The sequence below is a fragment of the Coregonus lavaretus genome (genome assembly GCF_964263955.1).
Source record: "Coregonus lavaretus genome assembly, contig: HAP1_SCAFFOLD_1170, whole genome shotgun sequence".
Lineage (NCBI taxonomy): Eukaryota > Metazoa > Chordata > Actinopteri > Salmoniformes > Salmonidae > Coregonus > Coregonus lavaretus.
In genome coordinates, this window is record NW_028156538.1 from 57,501 (window position 1) to 74,534 (window position 17,034).

At 49.8% G+C, this 17,034-nt stretch overlaps 1 pseudogene across 1 annotated transcript; it reads left to right on the forward strand.

The window, feature by feature from the left end:
* The first annotated feature begins 113 nt into the window (after positions 1-113).
* On the forward strand, positions 114-16,488 carry LOC311126250 (isthmin-2-like; annotated as a pseudogene). Its single transcript has 5 exons — positions 114-493; positions 10,507-10,761; positions 12,236-12,569; positions 15,091-15,297; positions 15,971-16,488. The product of its transcript is annotated as an isthmin-2-like (transcript).
* The last annotated feature ends 546 nt before the right edge of the window (positions 16,489-17,034 follow it).

A 17,034-nucleotide genomic window follows, 5' to 3' on the forward strand; every position in this document is an offset into this window, starting at 1 on the left:
CCGGAAGCTTGAAGAGCGCACATTGACCTAGACGCGCAATACAGGCAGGCAGACAGCGAAAGGATAAATCAGTCGCATCCTAGTGCGGCAGCGGGATACTGATTTTGCGTCGCATGCCATCGGACATTAGAGCGCATCTCTATCAAGAGGACGACTCTGAAGCTGTTCTGGCTGGTTGAATGGGTGACTTTCTTCTGTCTGGTTCAATGGGTGACTTGCTCGGAACGAAACACGTTTTGGACTAGAACAACCACCGATGAGGACATTAAATAAAGTTTCGCTCGCAAAATAAATAATTTAAGTTAAAGAAAACGTGGGATAGATTGAGTACCGCAAATACTGTTACTTGGTCTTAGTTGAAACTTCAATGGATAAAATGTTTCTAGTCGGAGGGAGATGTCTGACAATGCTAATCGTTTTAATACTTGTCGTTGGGTTGGTGATGAGCTTTCCCACCAAACACCACAAACTCCACAACGGTGTTTTTTTGGAGGTAAGCAACTTTTCTCTTGATTATTTTCTTCTAGATTTTAGGTAAATAATACGTTCCAAATGTCTCAGGATTTGGATATGAAACAAATTATTAAATTGTATTTAAATGAATTTAGCTGATGTAAATTATCCTCTACGAAATGAATTAAATACTTTACGCAATAGCCTAATATAATAGGTTATTTGTTGTCAGTTATCTCTTCAAATTGAATTGAATAACTTTAATTTATCCACAGAGAGGATCTGTTCTCGTGCCAATGAAACTTACTGGAGTGTATGACATATTCTGAATTGTAATTAACTTCAGTTACAAAAGTTAACCTTCTAACAAACCAAATCAAAGAATCACAGACTGACAATGTTGTACCTAACATTATGCTACACTGCCAGTTGACCCCTTAGCCATGAATCAATGGAAATCTGTATCAATAAATCTCTAGGGCCTTGGGGTAAAGGGTTGTTCAGCGTTTCTCCATGTATAGTAAGGTATCTAGGCATCAAGAGAAGGTCATTCTGAGCTGCACGGAGCAGCATAGTATTACAGACAGCCTCCTCTTCTACAGCAGCTATAATAGATAGGCTTGCTGAATTCCATTTGAAGCAAATATCTATCTGTAAGAGGATCCAATGGAGGTGTTTGTGCGGCTCATGGACATATATGGGTTTACAATCCTGTGTGTGTGTGTGTGTGTGTGTGTGTGTGTGTGTGTAGGGGCCTTGAAGGTCACCATGAACAGAATCAGATGTAGAATGAAAGAAAGGTGTAAACAGACAGATTCCAGATCTCTATGAAGTCGTTCCTCTGTACTTTCTCTCCCCTGGGTCTCCTTCAATGGATGCCCTGTTGATGTCCTGATGCCCATAGCCTATAACTGATTGATGATTTATGTCAGTTGGACGTCAAACAGACGCGAAACAGTGAGGGAGAGAGACTGAGAGAGAGCGAGAGAGGGGAGTGAGAGAGTTTGAGAGAAAGAGGAGAGCGAAAGAGAGAGAGAGAGAGAGAGGCAGAGGGAGAGGGAGGGAGAGAGAGAGAGAGAGGGAGAGAGAGAGAGAGAGGGGGAGAGGGGGAGTGGGCGAGAGAGAGAGAGAGAGAGAGAGAGAGAGAGAGAGAGCATGTTGTGGTGCTGGTGGTGGTAATGAGTGTGCGTTTTGGGCACCATTGACCCTGTGCCACCATGGTGACTGTATCTTTCCTGGTGACCTGGTAGATGCCAGTCTAACCAGGTAGAGGAGGGGCTGGTTTGTACAGTTGAGGAGCGAGAGGCACAATAGCAACTGCTTACATAACCCTAACCCAAACCTTACCCTAACTCAGCAGGGTTAGAGGAACCCTCAGCAGATCTCTCTCACCCTGGAATAAGGTCAGAGGTCAGGGTTTTCCCTCATCATGGGGGGCCGAGGAGGGGTGTAGAATGTGGAGTGTGCATGGCCTGGTTCCCAAATATTGTGACCTGTTCGCTCTACCTATCTGTTTTCTCTCCCTCCCTCTCCTTGCCTCTTCCCTCTTTCAAGGCTTGCATAAAAAAAAATTAAAAAAAATCCAAGAGGCGATCAAAGGGCCCCATAGTTTATTGTTCTTCTGTAATGGTTTGGAAAGGGCCAAGTGCAGAGGCCTTTCATATCTGTGGACACATAAATCAGGCATGCCTGCCACACTGCCCGCCCGCCTGCCCTCAGTCCCTCCCTCCCTACCTCCCTCCCTGCCTCCCTGCCTCCCTGCCCTCCCTCCCTCCCTCCCTTCCTTCCTGCCTCCCTCCCTGCCTCCCTCCCTGCCGCCTGTGTTGTGTGTGTCGGAAAGGCCAGGACTCCCACGGCTGCACAGCCATAGTGGCCCGTAAAGACAGACCACATACCATCAACCAATACGCCTTTGATCATCAGGGGAGCCTCTCTGCAGAGAGAGAGAGAGAGAGAAGGAGAGAGAGGACAGTGGGATCAGAGAGAAAGAGGGGGGAGAGAGAGAGAGAGGAGGAGGAGAAGAGTGATATATAAGGAAACTGAATACAGGATCCAGATGTGTAAAAAGCAGAGATGAGGAAGGTGTGAAAATATGTGTCCCTTCTTGACTCCAGTCTTAAAGTCGTGTCAGCGTGTGTGTGGATGTGGAAATCCATGTGTGTCTCACCTGTGATGCGTGATTTGAAGGAGTCAGGCGCAGGAGGGCAAATCACAGTATACAGAGTTTATTCCGTAATCCAGCGTAACCAGTCCAGTGCGCAAAACAGGCGCACTGGAACAAACATGCACACGGGGAAAATACCCCGGCAATACAAAATACTGAGCTCAACCGAGCTACTAATCCTCACAATGAACAATCACCCACAAGGACAAGGGGGCAGAGGGAACACTTAAACACATACTAATGAGGGGAATATGAACCAGGTGTGTGTAATTGACAAGACAAGACAAATGGAATGATGAGATAGGAAGCGGCAGTGGCTAGAAGGCCGGTGACGACGAACGCCGAAGCCTGCTCGAACAAGGAAGGGAGGCAGCTTCGGAGGAAGTCGTGACCGTACCCCCTCCCCCCCTTGACGCACAGCCCCAGCAGCGGGGACGGCCAGGAGGACGCTGAGCAGGGCGAGCCGGATGGCGACGGTGGAAATCCCGCAACAGGGAGGGATCGAGGATATCCCTCACCGGGACCCAGCACCGTTCCTCCGGACCATACCCCTCCCACTCCACGAGATACTGAAGGCCCCCCACCCGACGCCTTGAATCCAGGATGGAACAGACGGAGTACGCCGGGGCCCTGAGGAGAGACACATGAAACGAGGGGTTAATACGGTAATCATGGGGGAGTAATAACCTATAGGTAACCTTGATTCTCCTCAGGACTTTGAACGGCCCCACAAATCGCGGGCTCAGCTTCCGGCAGGGCAGGCGGAGGGGCAGATTCCGTGTCGAGAGCCAGACCCGATCACTCGGTACAAAGACCGGGGCCTCACTGCGGTGGCGTTCAGCGTTGGCCTTCTGACGACGCACAGCGCGTTGGAGTTGGACGTGGGCAGCGTCCCACGTCTACTCTACGCGCCGAAACCAGTCATCCACCTGAGGAGCCTCGGTCTGGCTCTGGTGCCACGGTGCCAGAACCAGTTGGTAACCTAAAACACATTGGAATGGCGTTAGGTTAGTGGAGGAGTGACAGAGAGAGTTCTGTGCATATTCAGCCCATGGCAAGAACACCGACCACTCCCCCGGCCGGTCCTGGCAGTAGGACCGCAGGAACCTACCCACATCCTGATTTACCCGTTCCACCAGCCCATTAGACTCGGGGTGGAAACCAGAGGTTAGGCTGACCGAGACCCCCAGACGTTCCATGAACGCCTTCCAGACCTTGGATGTGAACTGGGGACCCCGGTCAGACACTATATCCTCTGGTACCCTGTAGTGCCGGAAGACGTGTGTAAACAGGGCCTCCGCAGTTTGCAGGGCCGTGGGGAGACCGGGCAGAGGAAGGAGGCGGCAGGCCTTAGAAAAGCGGTCCACGACGACCAGGATGGTGGTGTTACCTTGGTAGAGGGGAAGATCGGTAAGGAAATCAACACTCTGGTGAGACCATGGTCGTTGTGGAACTGATAAAGGTTGTAACTTACCCGCTGGGAGGTGCCTAGGTGCCTTACTCTGGGCGCACACCGAGCAAGAGGAGACATACACCCTCACGTCCTTAGCCAAGGTAGGCCACCAGTACTTTCCGGTCAGTAGATCAGACGGTCATGGATAAGAGCAGGCACGTACTGCAGCCCAGCTGGACACTGAGGTGGAGATGGCTCTCTGCTTAACGCCTGCTCTATATGCGCGTCCATCACCCATACTACCAGCGCCACAATGCAGGAGGACGGGAGTATGGGGGTGTTGTCTCTGGGCCGCTCCTCTGTGTCATACAGCCGTGACAATGCGTCTGCCTTCACGTTCTTCGTACCCGGGATGTTTGATAGTGGGAAATCAAACCGGCTGAAGAATAGGGCCCACCTGGCCTGGCGAGGATTCAGCCTCCTCGCTGCCCAGATGTACTCCAGGTTACGGTGGTCCGTCCAGACGAGGAAAGGGTGTTTCGCCCCTTCGAGCCAATGCCTCCACACGGTCAGGGCTCGGACAACAGCCAACAGCTCCCGTTCACCAACATTGTAGTTCTGCTCCGCCGGGCTGAGCTTCTTAGAGAAGAAGGCACAGGGGTGGAGCTTGGGTGGTGTGCCCGAGCATTGAGATAGCACAGCGCCTATCCCTACCTCGGACGCATCCACCTCCACTACGAATGGTAGTGATGGATTGGGGTGGGCCAGTACCGGGGCTGAGGTGAACAGACCCCTCAGGTTACTGAAGGCACTGTCAGCCTCAGCAGACCAGCGGAGCCGGGACGGCCCACCCTTCAACAGAGATGTAATGGGAGCTGCGACTTTGCCAAAGCCCCGGATAAACCTCCGATAGTAGTTGGCGAAGCCAATAAAGCACTGCTCTTCCTTAACCGTGGTTGGAGTCGGCCAATTACACATGGCTGAAATGCGATCTCCCTCCATCTCCACACCTGAGGTGGTAATGCGGTATCCGAGGAAGGAGACGGACTGCTGTAAAAACAGACACTTTTCTGCCTTGGCATAAAGGTCATTTTCCAACAGTCGGGCCAGCACTTTGTGAACCAGGGACACATGCTCGGCGCGCGTAGTGGAATACACCAGAATGTCATCTATGTAGACCACTACACCGTGACCAAGCATGTCCCGAAACACCTCGTTCACAAAGGACTGGAAGAGCCACCGTGACTGTGTCACGGAGGCTCTCCGCACTGCCAAAGCTAACTCTCTCTCCTCTGCTCTTATCCTTCTAGACCTATCTGCTGCCTTTGATACTGTGAATCATCAGATCCTCCTCTCCACCCTCTCCGAGTTGGGCATCTCCGGCGCTGCTCACTCTTGGATTGCGTCCTACCTGACAGGTCGCTCCTACCAGGTGGTGTGGCGAGAATCTGTCTCCGCACCATGTGCTCTCACCACTGGTGTCCCCCAGGGCTCAGTTCTAGGCCCTCTCCTATTCTCTCTATACACCAAGTTACTTGGCTCTGTCATATCCTCACATGATCTCTTCTATCATTGCTACGCAGACGACACAAAATTAATTTTCTCCTTTCCCACTTCTAATAACCAGGTGGCGAATCGCATCTCTGCATGTCTGGCAGACATATCAGTGTGGATGTCGGATCACAACCTCAAGCTGAACCTCGGCAAGACGGAGCTGCTCTTCCTCCAGGGGAAGTACTGCCCGCTCCATGATCTCGCCATCATGGTTGACAACTCCATTGTGTCCTCCTCCCAGAGTGCAAAGAACCTTGGCGTGATCCTGGACAACACCCTGTCGTTCTCTGCTAACATCAATGCAGTGACCCGATCCTGCAGGTTCATGCTCTACAACATTCGCAGAGTATGACCCTACCTTACACAGAAAGCGGCACAGGTCCTAATCCAGGCACTTGTCATCTCCCGTCTGGATTACTGCAACTCGCTGTTGGCTGGGCTCCCTGCCTATGCCATTAAACCCTTGCAATTTATCCAGAACGCTGCAGCCCGTCTGGTGTTCAACCTTCCCAAGTTCTCTCACGTCACCCCACTCCTCCGCACACTCCACTGGCTTCCAGTTGAATCTCACATCTACTACAAAACTATGGTGCTTGCCTACGGAGCTGTGAGGGGAACGGCACCTCCTTACCTTCAGGCTCTGATCAGACCCTACACCCAAACGAGGGCACTACGTTCATCCACCTCTGGACTGCTAGACCCCTACCTCTACGGAAGCACAGTTCCCGCTCAGCCCAGTCAAAGCTATTCGCTGCTCTGGCACCCCAATGGTGGAACAAGCTCCCCCACGACGCCAGGACAGCAGAGTCACTGACCACCTTCCGGAGAAACTTGAAACCCTACCTCTTTAAGGAATACCTGGAATAGTATAATAGTAATCCTTCTACCCCCCCTTTACTACCACCGTCTTTTGTCTAAACTAACACCTGACTTATTTCACCTGCTAGCACTGACTTGTTTAAAGAAATGTACTGATTGTGATCGAGATGTAGTTGTTCCTGATAGCACTGACTTTGCTCACAGCTGCTTGTTTGAAGAAGTGTACTTACTGTGATCAAGATGTGGTTGTCCCACTGGCTATCCTAAGTTGAATGCATCAATTTGTAAGTCTCTCTGGATAAGAGCGTCTGCTAAATGACTTAAATGTAAATGTAAATGTAAGACGGATGGAGCATTCATCAAACTGTAGGGCATCACCAGGTATTCATAATGCCCCGTGGTTGTGATGAATGCTGTCTTCCACTCATCCCCCTCTCGGCCACGCACCAGGTTGTACGCACTCCGGAGATCTAATTTGGTGAAGAAGTTCGCCCCATGCATTGTCTCGATCACTGAAGGGGAGAGGATAACTAAATCGCATCGTCTCCTTGTTCAGTGATCAATAATCAATGCAAAGGCACAGACCGCCGTCTTTCTTCTTCACAAAAAATAAACTTGAGGAGGCGGGTGAAGTGGAGGGATGTATAAACCCCTGGCCTCCGTTTCAGTCTGTGACGGGGGATACACATGACTCCTGGGAGGCACAGCGTCTACCCAGAGGTTTATTGCGCAATCCCCGCCCGATGAGGTGGTAACTTGGTCGCCTGCGTTTTGGAAAACGCGTGCGCCAAATCGAGGTATTCGGGGGGAACGAGCACGGTGGAGGTACTGTCTGGACTTTCCACCGTGGTTGCATCAACGGAAACACCGAGACACCTACCCTGACACTCTCGCAACCACCCTACCAAACCCGGACCCTAATGGTCGACTGTCAAGTGCTCTGATGGGGAGTGGAATGGATAGGGGAACCAATGAAATGCCTAGACTGTGTGAGAATGCCCTGTCCATAAATTTCCCAGCTGCGCCTGAATCGACTAGCGCCTTACACTGGGGAACTACAATGTGATCAGGAAAGTGGATGGGTAGGGTACAGTGCGGAGCAGAGGGGTCTGAACAAGTGTGGGTGTTCGATACCGGTGTAATGTCCCTTCAGAGTGACACTGGCGCTGTCGTCCTCCGCTCTCTCGGATCGCGGCTCCACCCAGCTCCATCAGCTCGTGATCCGAGTCAGCCGGGGTTGGAACGGGCAGGCCCCCTCCAGGACGTCCTCTGGCTGCCAGCAGGTTGTCCAAATGGATGGCCATGTCCACCAGTTGCATGAAGGACAACATGGTGTCCCGGCAGGCTAGCTCCCTTCCCTTCCTCCCGCAGATGGCACCGGAAGTGGTCGATAAGGGCCCGCTCGTTCCACCCGGATCCAGCTGCTAGAGTCCGAAACTCCAAGGCGAAGTCCTGCACAGTCCTCGTCCCCTGCCTCAGGTGGACCAGCCGCTCGCACGCCTCTCGACCTTCGGGCGGGTGAGCGAACTTCCCGTAGTTGTCCAACGCGCCTCCTCCTTCATTTCAGACCGCGTTGGCCCACTCCAGGGCTTTCCCAGAGAGGCAGAAGACAAGGGTGGACACCTTCTCCCGCTCCGATGGGGCCGGGCTGATGCTGGAGAAGTAGAGCTCCAGTTGGAGGAGGAATCCCTGGCAGAGAGCAGCTGTCCTGTCGAACTCCCGTGGTCGGGATATATGGATCCCTCTGGGTGCTGGGATGCGGGTGGCTGGATCCAGTTGCCCAGCTGGTCTCGACAGATCGGGTCCTCTCCTCTCCAGGCGTTGGACGACCTGGAGAACCCGATCCATCGCTTCTCCCAAGCTGGCTAGCACTGTTGAATGCTCCTGGACCCGTGCCATGACTCCAGGCATGTGCTCCTCTCCCACTGACTCCATAGTTGGTGGGTGATTCTGTGATGCGTGATTTGAAGGAGTCAGGCGCAGGAGGGTAAATCACAGTATACAGAGTTTATTCCGTAATCCAGCGTAACCAGTCCAGTGCGCAAAACAGGCGCACTGGAACAAACATTCACACGGGGAAAATACCCCGGCAATACAAAATACTGAGCTCAACCGAGCTACTAATCCTCACAATGAACAATCACCCACAAGGACAAGGGGGCAGAGGGAACACTTAAACACATACTAATGAGGGAATATGAACCAGGTGTGTGTAATTGACAAGACAAGACAAATGGAATGATGAGATATGGAGCGGCAGTGGCTAGAAGGCCGGTGACGATGAAAGCCGAAGCCTGCCCGAACAAGGAGGGGAGGCAGCTTTGGAGGAAGTCGTGACATCACCCTACTTACCCAGCCAATGGAAGAGGAAAGATATTGAGTAAGCAGTCTAGGCACAGATAGAAATACCAATATCTAGTTTATGATTAAACCACTCAAAAATCAGACTAATTGATTAAGTGATAAAACCAGGTCCAAGTAGAACATCAAGTCCAATTTAAATCAAATTATAAAATGGGTGGTTCGAGCCCTAAATGCTGATTCGCTGACAGCCATGGTATATCAGACCGTATACCACATGTATGACCAAAAAATTATTTTTACTGCTCTAATTACGTTGGTAACCAGTTTATAATAGCAATAAGGCACCTCGATGGTTTGTGATATATGGACAATATACCACGGCTAAGGGCTGTGTCCAGGCACTCCGCGTTGCAACGTGCATAAGAACAGCCCTTAGGCGTGGTATATTGGCCATATACCACACCCCCTCTGGCCTTATTGCTTAAATATAGAACACCAAGTCCAATTAAATCAAAATATAGAACACCAGGTCCAATTAAATCAAAATATAGAACACCAGGTCCAATTAAATCAAAAATACAGAACACCATTCAAACTGCACAAAGAAGGAAGACAAGTCCTAACGTGTTTGGAACCATGTAATGGCCATCCCCTAATTCTCAGAGGGACCTGACAAGGCCCAGAGGAGGTCTTCAGGATCCTCCTCTTTCTCTCTTCAGTAAAGAGCCAATAATGTTTGACAGGGGTTGCCTCTAAATGGTGACCACGTGTTCTCATGGTTGGATCAGATCTGACCGAGCAACAGGCTGACTTTTTTTTATGGGACAATTGAAAAAGTACAGTCTGTTCTCGGGCCCATAACCAACTGTTTTGTCACCACTCAGCCAGTGGGACCAAGTCCTATCAGATGTTTGGGCTCTTTATTGGCACTTTGGATACTGGCTGAATTAAACGCTTTGAGTCGTAGAAGATACCCTTACCTGACCTTAGATCAATTTCTAGTGGCAACTTGATCCAAAGAAGGATGGTTGACATTTACATTTGAGTCATTTAGCAGACGCTCTTATCCAGAGCGATTTACAGTTAGTGCGTTTTTTCGTCAATAAAAGTAGCTTATCAGCAAAGTCAGAGCTAGACGATGTTCACTTTGTCACAGACAGGTGGCTGATGGGTAGACAGAGTGGGGAGGACCTTAGGGAGAACTACGGCTTCTGTCTGTTGAGTGTAGCTGCACAACGTTTACATGTTAGTTATTAGCAGACGCTCTTATCCAGAGCGAGTTACAGGAGCAATTAGGGTTAAGGGCCTTTCACAAGGCTTGGGGATTTGACCCAGCGACCTTTAGGTTACTGGCCCAACGCTCTTAACCGCTAGGCTACCTGCCGCCCTAGGGCACGGCAGGGCACAGCAGGTTGAAACACAGGGCCAGCCTGCCCACCATCCCAGGGGTCCCACGACTCCAAAGCTCTCTCATTAAAACTAGAGAATCTGGCACAGGCTCCTCTTTGTCAGAGGCCTGGATGCCAGGGCTCTGGCTGCTATGGGAAACAAATGAGAAGCAGACGGATGGACGGGGTTTGGTTGGTTGGTTGGTCTGCTGGTTTGTTGCCCCAATGGTTTCTAGGAGCTCTGTCACTAAGTCATAGCATGGTGTAAATGTTTTTCCTGGGAAAGTAGCTAAAGCAAGTATCATTTGTGTCTTAAACCAGCCAGTAGCCACTGTATTGTTTATGATTAATGTCATCAAGGTCTTCAGAACGGTCCAGTCCATTGTTTTTCATCATGATGCTTAATTGAGGTGTCCTATCTTTTTCCTCAGGATCGTGCTCAGCTGCCCATCAGTGGGGTCCATCATGGACCGGAGGCCCTGGAGCAGCAGAACCAGGTCCAGAGCCTCCTCCCCCCCGTCACTGAGCACCGCCACAAGAGGAGGTGGTCCCACTCCCAGCACCGCTCCGTAGGGGTTCTGCCCCAGCCAGAGCCTGAGGAGGAGATCAAGCCCTTCGTTCTGGACCTGAAGAACTTCCCTGAACTGGCCAACGCAGACATCAGCTCTCAGAACCCCAACATCCAGGTTTGGTGATGATAATCGATTTGATTTTTATAATGCTTTTCTAGACCCTCAAAGCGATTTACATTTGTAAGGGGGAAACTCACCTAATCTAAATAATAAATAATATATATATAAATAATATATATGCCATTAAGCAGACGCTTTTATCCAAAGCGACTTACAGTCATGCGTGCATACATTTTAAATATTGGTGGTCCCAGGAATCAAACCCAGAATAATGGTGTTGCAAGCGCCATGCTCTACCAAGCGCCATACTCTACCAACAATGCATAGCACCCTGGTAAAGCAGGGAAGAGCAATGAGTATAGCGATCCTTTATCTTGATTCCATTCTATGGTGAGGAGTTTCACTTGGCATGAGTGGCAATTCAGCAGAACAAGACAGTAGCTACTTTCACATTGCATAAATAGTTCCAGTCTCCACCTTCAGTTCTTCCATTTCCTGTGTTTCCTCCAGCGATTAGCCTCAATGTCTTCAGCATGTCCTTTCCTGTGATTCCTCCAGCGATTAGCCTCAATGTCTTCAGCATGTCCTTTCCTGTGATTCCTCCAGCGATTAGCCTCAATGTCTTCAGCATGTCCTTTCCTGTGATTCCTCCAGCGATTAGCCTCAATGTCTTCAGCATGTCCTTTCCTGTGATTCCTCCAGCGATTAGCCTCAATGTCTTCAGCATGTCCTTTCCTGTGATTCCTCCAGCGACTAGCCTCAATGTCTTCAGCATGTCCTTTCCTGTGATTCATCCACCGATTAACCTCAATGTCTTCAGCATCTAATTTCTTGTGATTCCTCCAGCGATTAGCCTCAATGTCTTCAGCATGTCCTTTCCTGTGATTCCTCCAGCGATTAGCCTCAAGATCTTCAGCATGTCCTTCTGTTCAACTCATCTCAATCTCACGGTAGTTAGTTCCATCTACTGGTCGATGTGGTTAGCTGGAGCTGGATGTACTGACCCCATGCAGGCTGGCTCTGCCCTCTTATGGTCTCTCCATGTTGCCTGGTCCTGACATCTACTATGGGAGTGAGCTAACGTACAGATTGAGTCATACAGTAGTGCCTACCAGTCTAATGAGATGTAGTTAAGCATAACAAACACTGACATCTCTCTTGCTCCAAGATGGGAGGAAGTGGGATCTTCTGACTGAGTGCTCACTGCTCATCTCATGTCTGACTGGTTAAGTCAGAGCTATAAATTAGGCAAGTCAATCCCCTGGTACTTCTGGAAGTTGGGAAATGTGCCATCGGTGAATTTGGTAAACATCTCTTGCTTCCATTGTGGTTTTCTAATAACGTTTAGATGTTAAGTTTTGCGTGCATCCTCCTTCTATTGAAAGTCTGTCTTTTTGTGAAGTAAGTGTTCAACTTTGTAGGACTAGTTGTAGCCATCTTAGCATGTCCAGGGAATCAATATAAATATCATGCTTCCACATAGAGCAATGGTTCTCTAAATTATTCACTCTCCTTTCCTCCATCGCAGGTGACCATAGAGGTGGTGGATGACCCTAACATGGAGTTAGAGATGGATCTGGTCAAGGACTGGATCCCCCCGTCCTCCCCGTCCACTGTAGATCGGCCGGGGGGTAAGAAGCTGTTCTGGCCTTTGTTCTGGGGATACACAGACGCTGACTCCAGCGAGGATGGGACGGGCCGCTCAGGGCCGGAGGAGACTGGAGAGGAAGAGGAGAAAGAGGAGGAAGGGGAGGAAGATTACCTGTTGGAGTATGGTAGCGAAGAGCCCCTCCCCAGCGGAGTTGGAGGTGACTGGGACAGTCGCTGGAACGAGGGTTGGGACGCTACGCAGAGCCACTATGGTGAGGCTTCTTCTGTTCGCTAAGTGGCAGAGTATCTGGCTAGCTGTCACCCATGCCAATGGCTTCCAGGCCAAAGTCTTTCAAAGAAATTGCCCTAATTGGAGAATCTGAAAAAGACCGGTGATCTCTGATCCACTTTTGCCTGCCTCAGAGTAGGGGATCATTATAAGATGGATGTTACTGTTTTGAAATAGTGGGAGGCAAAGTGAAAGAAAGAGATTCATAGGATTCACAGAGAAATGTCAAAAAGTGATTAGTTAGCAAAGAGACAGAGAGACAGCGGGAGAGAGAAGGGGCTGAGGACTGTGGCAGGGCGGCAGGCTGTACTGACTGAGGACTGTGGCAGGGCGGCAGGGCTGTACTGACTGAGCGAGCGAGAGAGCTCTGCTCTGCAAGCACTCGACCATCAGGCCCATTGTGGAGCTCCAGCCTTTGAAGTGGACACTGGGTCCCAACTCGCAGCTCGCTGTGGAGGCCTGCTGTCTTTTGAAGACGGGCCTGATGCGCTCGCTAATGGCAGCATGAGCCTGTTCCCCCGGACGGACAGAACAGCCCACTGCTTGTGTACAATTAGAGGGCAGATTGGGAACAGGGGATGACAGGGGCCATTCGGCTGGGTCTTTCATCCTCTCTCCGGGCCCCACAGACCCCCAGACCCTGGCTCGGCCCTCTGCCTTAGGCGGCAAGGCCTTTTGAGCCTGTTCAAGAATTCGGGGGCTTTCAGGGACGTGGATAACATTTACGCCTCTATTGTTTTTTGTTTCTCTTAATTCTCAGTCCGTTTTCTCCCTGTGCATGATGGGAAAAGAGCATAACACTTTCTGGCTGAACAGCCAGGCAGCTTTTTTCAGCCCCGTGAACCACAGCAGAGCCATGCAGCTTAATTCAGCCCTGTAGACATCAGCAGAGCCATGAAGCTTAATTCAGCCCTGTAGACAACAGCAGAGCCATGAAGCTTAATTCAGCCCTGTAGACATCAGCAGAGCCATGAAGCTTAATTCAGCCCTGTAGACAACAGCAGAGCCATGAAGCTTAATTCAGCCCTGTAGACAACAGCAGAGCCATGAAGCTTAATTCAAGTGAGAGAAGGGCTGCAGCTTCATAATGTAACTGAATGTCCACTTAGAGAAGGGCTGCAGCTTTAGCCCCAGGGGCGGCTGGTAGCTTAGTGGGTAAGAGCGTTGAGCCAGTAACCGAAAGGTCGCTAGGTGAAAAATCTGTCGATGTGCCCTTAAGCAAGGCACTTAACCCTAATTGCTCCTGTAAGTCGCTGAATGTCCACTTAGAGAAGGGCTGCAGCTTCATAATGTAACTGAATGTGTAGACGATGACCCTGTTTAATTCTAAGTCGTGACATTTTTATTAGCCTCCTCTACCCTTCAGATCAGCATTTAGATTCAAAACGAAGAGACAAGCAAATGCTCTGAACATCAAAGCTCAACGAGCCCAAACTCTAGCTATGTTGATCACAACATACAGTGTGATGTAAATGAGTATGTGGCTGTGTGTATTCAGTGTGTATACGCGTATCAACCTTGACTGTCACTGAATGAGGTGCATGTGGTCTAGGAACAGGGCAACAGTGTTTATTAAGTGGTCAGATCTGATGGCTTTTAGTGAACATAAAGTATGTCAGTCAGACTAGCGTAAAGTTGGGGTTTCCCTTCTGTAATTAAAATCGCTCCTGAGAAGAGTCTATTTCCTGTGTTCTGGCTGCGCCACAAGGGACCCAGCTGCACCGTCACCAAAGCTGCCATTTCTGCGCACACCTCATCTCGTCGGTAATCGAGAGCGGACATGTTTTCAGTATCATTAACACCAGACTCAAACCTTTCAGAAGGCAGATAGCTTCAGCCTAACCTAGTTCCTCCTCTCTGATTTGTCAGGAGGCTACGTTACAGGACTATATGGCTGCTGGGAAAGGTTAGACCAGAGGAGCATTATACTGTACATAGAAAAGCCTTGTTATGGATTTGGAATTTGTTGTCATGGAACAAAAATATTAAATAGGATTTCAGGTAAATTCACTTTAAGTAATGTGGATGTTAAGGGATTAGATAAAGGAGTTTTAAGAGGTTATTTACTTATCCTTGTAATATCTACAGTCTAGCTTCTGGCTCATACGTCAGTGCAGTAAATGCATCTAAACCAAATCTAGCTTTGTTTCTCAGCATGATTCACCATAATCACTGTTTACTATGATAACTTCCCCTTCCTGTCCACTCCTAATTAACCCTTTCAAGTTGTTTTCCTTTTCCTTGATGGCTCGTTAAGCACAGGTGGTGAACAAGCAAAATGCTTTTAATTGGAGTTCTACACAGTTAGGACGTAGCCTAGTTAGGAAATCCCACATCTGGGAGAGAAATTAAACTCTTACTGATTAGAGAGTAATCATGTGATGTGGGAGAATTGTGTGTGTGTGTGTGTGTGTGTGTGTGTGTGTGTGTTACCCATAAAATGTAAAACAGCTTAAATAGGAGAAGCACTATACATCTAATGAGTTTTGTTTTGTCCCCCACAGAGGAAGAAACGGAGGAGTGGAGTGCCTGGTCTCCGTGCTCTGTCACCTGTGGTCATGGAGAGAGGGAAAGGACCCGGTCCTGTGGTTACTCCTGCACCCTGACAGAGGCCTCCAAATGTGACATGGAGCCTTGTCCAGACGATGGCAACACTGTGGCTGAACCTTTCCCCTTCCAGATGGAGAATGGCACTGAATCTTTTGGCACAGGTACGTTGAATACCCTTTTTTGTTTTACACCTGGCAAAAATATAATATAACAGAACAGAACAGAAAATAACAGAACAGGGCAGAACAGAATAGAACAGGGCAGAATAGAACAGGGCAGAATAGAACAGGGCAGAACAGAATAGAACAGAATAGAACAGGGCAGAATAGAACAGGGCAGACCAGAATAGAACAGAGCAGAACAGGACAGAATAGAATAGAGCAGAACAGAACAGAACTGGGCAGAACAGAGCAGAGCAGAACAGATGAGCAGAGCAGAGCAGAACAGAGCAGAGCAGAACAGAACACAGAACAGAGGAGCAGAGCAGAGCAGAATAGAACAGAACAGGGCAGAACAGAACAGGGCAGGGCAGAACAGAATAGAATAGAACAGAGCAGAACAGAACAGAACAGAACAGGGCAGGGCAGAACAGAGCAGAACAGAACAGGTCAGAACAGAATAGAATAGAACAGAACAGAACAGAGCAGAACAGAACAGGGCAGAACAGAACAGAACAGAATAGAACAGAACAGGGCAGAACAGAGCAGAACAGAGCAGAACAGAACAGAATAGAACAGAACAGAACAGAATAGAACAGAACAGGGCAGAACAGAACAGAAATAACTATGTAATTAGATGGTAATTGACACAATGGCCTCCCACTACTCCCTTTAGATGTGGACACCTGTGAGAAATGGCTGAACTGTAAGAGCAAGTTTCTCCAGAGGTACCTCAACCAGGTCCTGTCAGAACTACCCAGCTGCCCCTGCACTTACCCCTCGGCCACCCCCTACACCGTGGTCAGCGTCTTCGACGAGGGACACGGCCGGACCTTCCGTTGGCGTGACGCCAGCGGCCCTAAAGAACGCCTGGACATCTACAAACCCTCGGCGAGAACTTGCATCCGCTCGTCCCTCTCCGGCGACGTCGCCACGCTCGCTGCGCAGCACTGTTGCTACGACAACCGCGGCCGTTTGATCACGCGGGGGAAGGGTGCGGGAACGCCCAACCTGATCAGCACGGAGTTCTCCCCGGAGCTCCACTTCAAGGTGGACGTGCTGCCCTGGATCCTGTGTAAAGGGGACTGGAGCCACTTCCACGTGGTGCGGCCACCCAACAATGGGCTGGTCTGCCCGGAGAACCCCCACCAGGACGTGTTCATGAACGAGCTGGAGGAGGCCCGGGAGTACTGAGAACGCAGGCAGCTAAAACTACACTACCCAGAATGTGCCAGAACAGTGGGGTCCAATCCTAACTTGAGAAGAGGGAGTAGGACTGTTTTGCATTGCATTGAAGTCAATAGGAGGTTTGGGGATTGTGAAGTTTAGGTGCAAGTTAGGATTTGGCACATTAAACATCATGCGACCAGGCCCAACAGAACAGAACTTCATTGAACTGAACAATAAAAAGACGCAGTCCTGCCGACATGGTCTCTCTCTCTCTCTCTCTCTCTCTCCCTCTCTCCCTCTCTCCCTCTCTCCCTCCCCTCCCCTCCCCCCGTGTGTATGCAAGCATGATGTTGTCGTCTAGCCTGTTGATGGTGTCTGTCTGTGTGACTGACCATCAGTTAACACGTTATGTAATCAGATTACTTTTATGAGTAACGGAGTAACGAGGTACTTTTTCAAATTGGGTAATACACTACATGACCAAAACTATGTGAACACCTGCTCGTCGAACATCTCATTCCAAAATCATGGGCATTAATATGGAGTTGGTCCCCCCTTTGCTGCTATAAC